This window comes from Protopterus annectens, chromosome 9.part0 (genome assembly GCF_019279795.1).
Source record: "Protopterus annectens isolate FY-2018-M chromosome 9.part0, PAN1.0, whole genome shotgun sequence".
Taxonomy (NCBI): Eukaryota; Metazoa; Chordata; order Ceratodontiformes; family Protopteridae; genus Protopterus; species Protopterus annectens.
The window spans coordinates 592936255-592945752 of record NC_056743.1 but is presented as its reverse complement, the minus strand read 5'-3'; the positions used below and the strand labels follow the sequence as shown (position 1 = coordinate 592945752).

General features: G+C 37.4%; 1 protein-coding gene across 3 annotated transcripts in view; it reads left to right on the top strand.

The window, feature by feature from the left end:
* Window positions 1–274: 274 nt before the first annotated feature.
* TMEM230 (transmembrane protein 230) overlaps window positions 275–9498 on the top strand; it is a 146587-nt gene continuing 137363 nt past the window's right edge. Inside the window, exon 1 of one of the 3 annotated variants that reach the window (XM_044083146.1) lies at window positions 275–372. The gene's annotated coding sequence lies outside the window, so the exon portion shown is untranslated. Of the gene's footprint in view, window positions 373–420; window positions 692–9498 lie in introns of those variants that run through there. The other 2 variants (XM_044083144.1, XM_044083145.1) reach the window with 2 other exon arrangements.

Here is a 9498-nt window from a genome sequence, read left to right as displayed (position 1 = left end):
TCGTTCTAAATCTAACTGCTATACTGTATGGGATCTTTCTGATGGTTATTTAAAAAAGTTATATTTATTCAGACCCATTGGGAAACAACAAGGCTGTAACGTTTTACTCCAAGTTGCCCATGCAGTTACATCTAGCTTCCGTCTAAACAAATTCCATGACTTATTCTACAAAGAAATGTAACAGCCACCTTTGTCCATTAGATGGCAATTTTGACAGAGAAATCTCAGGGAGAGACAACCAGTTATGTACACTCGTGGCGTCACTTAAAGCGACACAATTTTCCATAACGCCATCTGAATGCGCCAAGCTGTTGAAGACGAAGTAGGAAGTCGGAAAAGCAATATAGAAATATAAGCAATGGATGCACAGAGGCAAGGCTTAATATTCTATATACAGTGTTCCATTGAAAGCAGTGGATATGGTGTCATTTGCAGTGGTTAAATGCGTTGTGTATGGATAAAGTAGAGGCTTAGATGAAATGTATTAGATCATATTAGATGATAAATAGTTGTCTTAGTTTATTTTCTGTGTGTGGCTTGCCACTGACCCTCAGTTCTGTTTGCCAACGCGATGCTGACATGCGTTACGATAATTGATGCACAGTCATCTCGCTATTTACCATGGATATCGCTGAAATGTTTAATTAATTTCTTTTGTAGTAGAAGCTGGAAACAAAATTAGATGTTTCAGGTGGGTCTATTTTATGTCTGAATACGGAGGAAAATTAGTAAATAGTGACATTTTATTTAGTAATTGTATTGTGGCGTGATAGCTAAGTAGGTATAGAATTTCTACCTTCCACTGGAGACCTCAAGAGTAAAGCTCCGTCTTAGTTACTGTAGGTCAGATCTCGGAATCTTTTCCTTCCAGAATCGGAGACAAAGATAAATGTAGTTAGGGAATATGTGCCAAATTAAGTACACATTTTTAAATGCTAGATCTGTTCTATTTGAAAGTTGCAAGAAAAAGAGGCTGTAAATTAAAATGTATTTTCTAAAGAACAGTCTGTAACTGTGGTTACCAGTTATATCACAACACTCTACATCCATCCACTGGTTACCAGTTATATCACAACACTCTACATCCATCCACACACCCCCTTTCCTCATTTTTTTGCACATGGGGTCCAGGGTGTCATTTCTACGCTTCACATCACCTGTCAGTACTGTAGTACTGGATAGTAGAATAGAAAGGCACAACTAGAAATGGTAACTGACTGTTAATATCCTTGCACAATTTACACAGCACTTTAAAAGAATTATAATGAAGGCAATTTCAACTATTACGCACACGTCTGTGTGTACATGTATTGGTGTGTGTGTATGTATGTATGTGTATATATATATATATATATATATATATATATATAAAACACATTCTGCTGTTGATTTTTGTTCCAGGTTTGCAAGTGGTTCCTTGATGTGGCATCTAATAATGCTTTATAAAGCAGATTAGAAATATGGAAAAATACTTTTGGCATAAGGTAATAACATTGTACTGAAGGCTTAATGGGCTAATGTTCCAAATATTATGGTAGCTTTTGTTTAGGAGCCATCAGTGTTTTATTGTAGGCAGATTAATGTCATGGTACTGAAATAAAATTAATCTGTTTTCACACGCAGGCATAAGTAAAACAGAGTCACTGTACACATGGCATTAATAGTTTTGTCAGTCAACAGCACCAAGCCCCTATCACCTGTCAGTCAACAGCACCAAGCCCCTATCACCTGTCAGTCAACCTAGGAACTCCCAAACGTGCATGAATTTCTTGGGGATAAAACACTGCACAATAGCCAAAACAATTTATCAGTGTTTACTGCATGTAATCCACCACCTTTCTCTAAAGAATATTCAATTTTAGGAGAATCAGAGCTAAATTTTGAGATAAAATTAGGGACTTTCCGAAAAATTAATGGTTGTTGAAAGGTATACTATGCATTATGCTTCTTAAGTATGCACATACTTAATCCTGACATTAAAGTGTACAGGGGTTAAGTCCATAAATATTGAAACATAATAACCACTGTCTTTTTAAGGACATCTATTTAACACAGTGTGTATCATAATGCAGTATGTGAAGGTACCTGGCATGTGTTGCAGTAGACAGATAGGGATCATAGGAAGTTACTAGACTATTGGCCCTGAGGCCCTTACAAGCCTAGCCAAGAATTTATCCCATGTTCTGACAAGTCAGCATGCGATGTCCCTGTCCAGCAGGGACACAGGTGGAATCCTAGTGGTGTGTTTTCATTTCCCCATCCAGTTATCCAGTTTGTGCTTAAAAAGAGTTAATGAGGTACTCAGCTTGACATGTCTATTCCACAAAAGGGAAAATCTCTGGGACAGAAATCTGTCCAGCCAACAAGTCCAATTGGTGTCACATACCAGGATGAGGTCACACGTGTGGGTTACTCGAGTGTTATGCAGCAGTCCCATCAAGGCAGAGTCTGAAATTGCTTTGTATGCCAAACAGAGGTCACCTCTGAGGAGTTTGTATGAGACTGAGTAGAGGGACAGGGCTTTTAGCCTATATGTGTAGGGTAGATGTTTGATACACAGAATAAATAATAAAACATTCACATATATGGTTAAGTTTAAATGAAATTTGCACATGGAAGGTTTATGTACTGAAACTTGCTTGGTTGCATTAGATGTTGACTAAGGATAGTAAATGCAGTCAGAATATGTACATACAGCAACACAGACAAGTTGTATGTTAGTCAAGAATGCCAGTCATTAGTTGAATAAAGTAATGACATATCCATTTCTAATAGTCAGCTGGCACAAAAGAGAATATTACTAAACCAGTACATATGCATGCACATATTTAAAGCTTTCTGTACGCAGTAGTGGTTTATGGATTTCATGTGCCTGGATCTGAAAATTATAAGGTGCCTATTTATTTGTTGCGACTGTACCTCGGGATTTCAAGCTAAAGTGGTTGTAGAAACAGGAGCTGCAACTCCATCAGCCTTTTTGTTAATCCAGCCATGTCTGTCGGCACAGAATCTTACAAATGCTAAAGTCATGATATATTATATCTTGCTGATATGTGTATAATACACCGTAAAGCCTAATTACTGTATTCCTATCCTGTAGTAAGACAATATTGTGATAACACATTATGAATACTAATTCTGTATAGTATATTGTAATATAATATGACATTTTCTGCATCTTTTTTTATATGTAAGAATGGGCATTCCTGAAAATGTTTACTTGTAGTGACCAAAAGGATGGTCTGGGAATGCACTGTTTGCTTTTTGAAGCTTCCTCCTCGTACTGCTTGTCCGATAGCAAGGCAGACTTGAAAAAGAGAGAGACATTAATAATTACATCCTTTGTTCCTGGGCTTCCAATATAAATGTGTTACAATGCAATAATCAAAATATAAATATATATTGTGTGTGAACATGGTAGAACACATCATTGAGCTTAGTGCTTAAGGTGTAAGATGTAAGTATGGCAAGCATAGCTGCAGCAGTATAAGGAGGAATACACAATGTGCTATTTTGTCACTGTAAAAGCACAGTAACTCATATTCATATGCATTTCCATATCATAAACTGGCCTATATTTGCATGTCATTATACTTTAACTGTAACAATTAGGTATTTTGTACATGAAAAGGGTTGTTGAGTGGAAGGGTTAGTTATGTTTGTAAATATCCAGATTGTATAGTGTAACTGCATGGGAGTCATCAGGTTCACGGTGTGCTGCTTGGTCATCAGTTTGATTTGAACTGGGCATATTAGTGAAATGATGTACCTGCGGTGGTAATAAGGTGTAGTGCAGTCAGGAAATGAACAGTATTGCATTTGCAATCAACAGTGTTATAAAGGAGTAGCAGTTGGTGGAATAGAAGTCATTTTTCATTAGACTAGACGCTATTATTGATAGTATAAACTGGTATTCAGAGTAGTCAAACTGAAGACCCAAAACTATAGAGCAGTGATGTATTGTGCTTGGGTAGCTATTGGCAGCCTTGCCATACTGTTGCAGCTAGCCTGAACATTTCTAGTTACAATTTGAAGTAAGGCAGGCAGTATAAGACAGCTAAAAAGCAAACATAAGAGTGCATCTAAGTTACTTCCTATTCTTCAATAAATGTTGATTAACAGAAGTCTTATTGTGTTGGTTTTGTAAGTTTCCCATTACTTACAAACTGTCCCTGTTTATTTTTCCACCTGTGATGCTTGAGGTTAGAGGGCTGTGAGAAAAAAAATGTAGCTTTATCATCAGGTTACGAAAACACTGTTTATGCAATTTAAAAATAATTAATGCTGCTGTATTAAATTCTTGGGATAAGCTAAACATTTAAATGCATGTAGGTTTGTTTACCTAAATTTCACTACTGAAATAAAGGAATTGTATGTTGTATTACAGTGGAAGTAAGATGAGTTGCAGTAAAGCTGTGCATCTTCTAAGATCAAGGATGGTGTAAAGTTTTACCATAGTTTGCTGTAGGTAAGAAAATGCCACTAGTGCTTTGTCTGTGGGTGGGTTGTGTTAGACAGAGAGGTTGTTCAGCTACAGGGGTATGAGCTGCTAGCACATATTTCTTGTTTACAGCAGTACCCCTTCACAAATGGTTAACACCGGTTTTGAAACTGTTCTCTTCCGTAAGCTGCATTATCCCTAAAATTCATAAGCCTTTTTCATGATTTGTAAGGCAACATGTTCAGCAAAACAGGCTGATTACTGTATTAGAAGTGTTGTGTATGATTTGTTTTCTTTTGTATTTTATTGTGGAATGATGGGGCAATGTGTGTGTGTGTATGTGTGTGTGTGTGAGATTGCCAGAAGAAAACTAAAAGGAGTTAGGTATATTGAAAGCCAGGGCAGTGATGTTGCATTGTAAAGGAACAATTTATCTTTTTTTTATATGTTTGAGGATACTGTAGGCTGTGAATTGTTTTTAATAAAGATAGTAGGTTCTGTGCCTTGCAATGGAGCAAAAGTTGGTTCTGCATTTTGCTTTGAAGTGGAAATAAGTTCTGAGTTCTTCTAGGGTGCCATTGACCAATATCTTTTATTAAAGGTAAACATTAGCTATTTTGTTGCATTGGTGAAATGGGGATGTTTGTTGTTTTGGAAAGTCCATTTCAGATGCCTTAAGGGTGTTGCTTTGAGTGACTTGTTGCATTAGAAGGTGACAGTGAAATCTGTTTTGTTTTGTAGAAAAAGCATGGACTCGATTTGCATCGTTGTGTTGTATTAGAGTGAGACTGTGCACTCTTTGTATTGAAGGGAGACTGTGAATCCCATCTGTCATGTTGTGTTAGAGAGATCCTGTGGATACTTATTGTGTCGGAGAGAGAAAAAGAGTGGACTCTCTTGTGTGTTAGAGGGAGAGTGTGGACGGTTCTGTTATGTTTTGTCAGATATGTTTTGTCAGAGTGGTATGTATGATTTTTATGTTAGCTGGAGCTCATGGACTCAACCTTTCGTCTTGTGTATGGAGTAAGACTATGGTCTCAATCTGGACTGTTGTGTCTCAGGGAAACTATGAAATCAATATGTCATGTGTCTGAGGAAAGACCGTGATCTCAGTCATGTTTTGCGTGAGGGAGACTGGATGTATTCTGTCATTTGGTGTTTGAAGGAACCATGGACTCCCTTTTGTCATATGTTGTATGGAGACCAAGGACTCTGTACATTGTGTTGTGTTAGCGCAATGCTATGGACTTTGAGTCCAAGGTTTCCTTCTGATATAACAATCTTTCATTTCTGGGGGAAACTGTTAACTGTTTTACTGAAAACAGTGAGCTCTTTCTGTTGGGTACAAAATTGCCAAAAGAATAATGCCTTTTGAGGTTCCTGATGTGTGCAGGTACCGGGTTAGGCATTCATGATTGTCGCTACTCCCAGACGTACTATTCATTTGTCACATTTCATTGCAGACTAGCGAATATCCTTTTAGTATGGCATGAATTCAAGGGGCTGTTCATTTGGCATTTGAATAAGGCAAAGGGGTTCTGCATTTAGGATTCCAGGGGACAGGGACTAAGATTTGACGTGTACTTTTAAAGGGATTTTCATACTGCATTAGAGAAGGTTGGGGATCTCAACACATTGTGCTGAAGATGGCAAATTATCTTGTAGTTTATTGTATAAAGGACTGTTTTTAGCCATTGAAATGAGGTAGAAACAGGAATATTTGTATGGACCATTGTTGGGACAAGGCAGGCTTTGCGTGAAACACAGAACAGCAGTTTTATATTTGGCAATATGTCGTACTAGGGATTCTGCACAGAAGGTAAAGAGTTATGCATAATGCAGTGGAAGGAACAAGTAATGTGTCAGAATTAGGTAAGCCCATGATACTTGAATACCAGTTAAACTACAGTGATGCCATTCAGCAACTCTTTTAGGTGACATTTCCATTTATCTCAGAATGAATGTAAGAAGAAGGTTAAATATCTAATAGTGGTTTATTTTCACACTAGGCAAGCTTCCCTCTTAAAGATAATCACTCATTTCTGTAGGCATATTAACTTACTCGTAGCAATTTAAGCTAAATTTGGGCCACAGTTAGCCAAATAACCGAGCAAGTACAAAAAGGAAATGTGTGTTAAACTCTTTATAACATAACTTAACTACAAGTTATGACATTTTATTCCTTTTAGTAAACTGTATCTGCTTTATTTGCTGAGCTGTGCCTTTTCATTTTGTGTATACTAATAGCAGTACAATCATTCAAGTATTTAGAGAGAACAGAAAAGTGTCCCCCTTTGCTAGTGCTTGCTGTGGCTTAGTAGAACAAAGTAAATTAGATATATAGATATGTATGTGTTTGATGTATACAACACAAATTATGTACACATATATTTAAATGAGAACACATTCTAAAGTTAAAATAAATTTGTCAGTTTACTGCTTCACTGATATCCAGTCTGTGTGTGTTGTATGACAGCAAGCACTAAATTTAGTAGTTCCAAAATAGACCTCCATCGATTGAGACCGCTAGTAGGCTATTCTTGATAACAATGAATTTATAAATAAATTGGTTACTTCGTCCTCACCCTCAGAAGAGAAGTAATGTATTAACTTTTCAGGTTGCAGTGAGAGATACCAAGAGAACGCTCTGTACTTAATGTGGATAGGACTTCCCCATGAGATGTTGTGTATATAGGCAGTCCCCCATGTGTTTATGCCATTGTAGGAAGCTTTGCACTATATTGGACTCTCCAGGTCTATTTGCAAATTTCTCGCAAAACAATTTTTCTTTAGACATATACTGTCTGTGAAGCCAATGATAGTGTTAGCACAGTATAACAGCATTAATTATTAAAAAGATTCCTCCTTTAAAGCACCAAAAATCTGCATCCCTGTAGGTGTATAAAATTTCATGAACTGCCTAAATTCAACAAAACTTTATATTCTGTAGTGTATATATATTATAAATAATAACAAAAGTAAGACATGTCAGCTGTGTAAAACAATAAAGTTAGAGAATCCTTATTGGCTATTAAATGTGTTTGTTTATTTTTTTTTTTAAGTAACTGCTTCACGTTGCTGCTAAAGTAGTCTTGGCTCTAAACGTAATATTGGGTGAAACTTTACATCTAACCACTTAACTGCTATCTTTAAGTAAGACAGGTTTACTTCTGCACTGTCTTTATCATGAATTACTGGATCCAAGTCAACTTCAGAAAGCTGCTGCTGATGATGATGATTGCATTATCATTTATTAAAAAAAAAATCAGTGTCCTATCTGGTTTTAGAAAGAGCAGACAGTAAAAGCGTGCACTGTGGTATTCAGATTCCTAAAGTAAAGAGAAAGCTCAGGCTTAGATGTTACCTCCATAAATTGTAACTGAAAACAAAAAGGTTTTATGGGCAGAGGGATGTCATTGTAGCCACCCATTGCTTTAGAGGGTTGAAAGGTTAGTAGTTTGTTGCTTCACCATTGAAGCGAATTCTGTATTTATTATAATTAGGAGTGTAAGGAACATTTGAAGGATAAGAATATTAATACTCTTTATTTTGTCAACGTAATTTGACACATCTTCCACTAACTGTGACATAATTTGTTTTATAATCTGAAGTCCAGCATCTTCCCCCAAATATAGGTCAAAACCAAGGGTCTGAATCCAAGACGGGGATCTGCCAGACACCGAGTTCTGAGGAGGCTGCCATACATGGCTTTCCTAGTATAAAGTGAATAATGTTGCAACATGTTAATGGATATCCTTGAGTGGGTACTGACCAAAGCATCCACTCACTTTCATGTTGCCTTCACCCTCCGTAGCACCCTTACTGGCCATTTTCCATTATAGACCACGTGGAAATCCGTAATTCCATTCTCTGAACCGCTCTTAATGAAAATGAGAAGCATAAAGATATTCCTAGTTGATATATTAGGTAAAGAAATTAGTTGGTATGTCTTAAACCATATTGCCACTATTAATGATGTGGTCTCACTCTTCATCACATTTGTGACAGTTACCCATTTTTGTCGCTTGTAGTGTTACAGGGTAGCTGGAGCCTATCCAAACAGTCTTTGGGTACAAGGTGTAGAACATTTTCTGAATGGCATGCCAGTCTATCACAGAATATATGTATTCATACATATACACACACACACACACAGTCTCTCTTTCTCACTCTCTTATGGCAGTTTAGTCACTCTCTTATGGCAGTTTAGTCAATCAACAGTTTATCTACAGGATGTCCGTTTCCTCCCACATTCCAAAGACATGCTGCAGGTGAATTGGATGCACTAAATTGGCCGTGTGTGTGTGCCTCCAACATTCCAGAGACATGCTGCAGGTGAATTGGACGCACTAAACTGGCCGTGTGTGTGTTGTAGAAGAAATACAGCATCAGGGCTACCCACCCAGTAGTGTAAACCTTGGTTCTAGAGTCTAGATTGTCACTGTTGAAGTAACACCCTGACCCCATGTGCAAAAAATGGGGAAAAAGGGGTTGTGGGTGGATGGATGGATGAATATCAAAGGAGTGGGGGAGGAAACAGCAATACCTACCAAAAACCCACACTTAAAGAAGAAAGACGTGGTAGGGCATCCTACCCAAATATCATACTAGAGAACCAAGTACTGTGAAGCAGTATTGTTAAACCACAGCATTACTGTGCTGCCACTGTTTTTTTTTGATGAATCAAAGCTTACAGGAAAATGCCTGCCCAGTCATTTGGAAAGGAAGTAAAGTCTGCCTATTATCCACAGATGGTGATAGCTGTAACCTATCAACATTCGTAGCCCCCTCTCAGAAGTTCTCAAAAGAGATTCATGATTAACTGACCCACTTTTATAAGAGTGGAACATCCTTTTTTAAGCTCAACATTGATTTAGAAAATGTTATTGCACAGATTCGGCTGTGGTGAAGCTAATCATATATAATCAGTAACTTAGACAGTGAAAATTCTACAGCACCAATAGGTCCATAGATTCATACTAGACTAACTGCCCTTGTAGGCCATTTTAAGTCCAACCAATTTCCCCAAGTGAGAATCAAACCCTGCACCTTGTGTC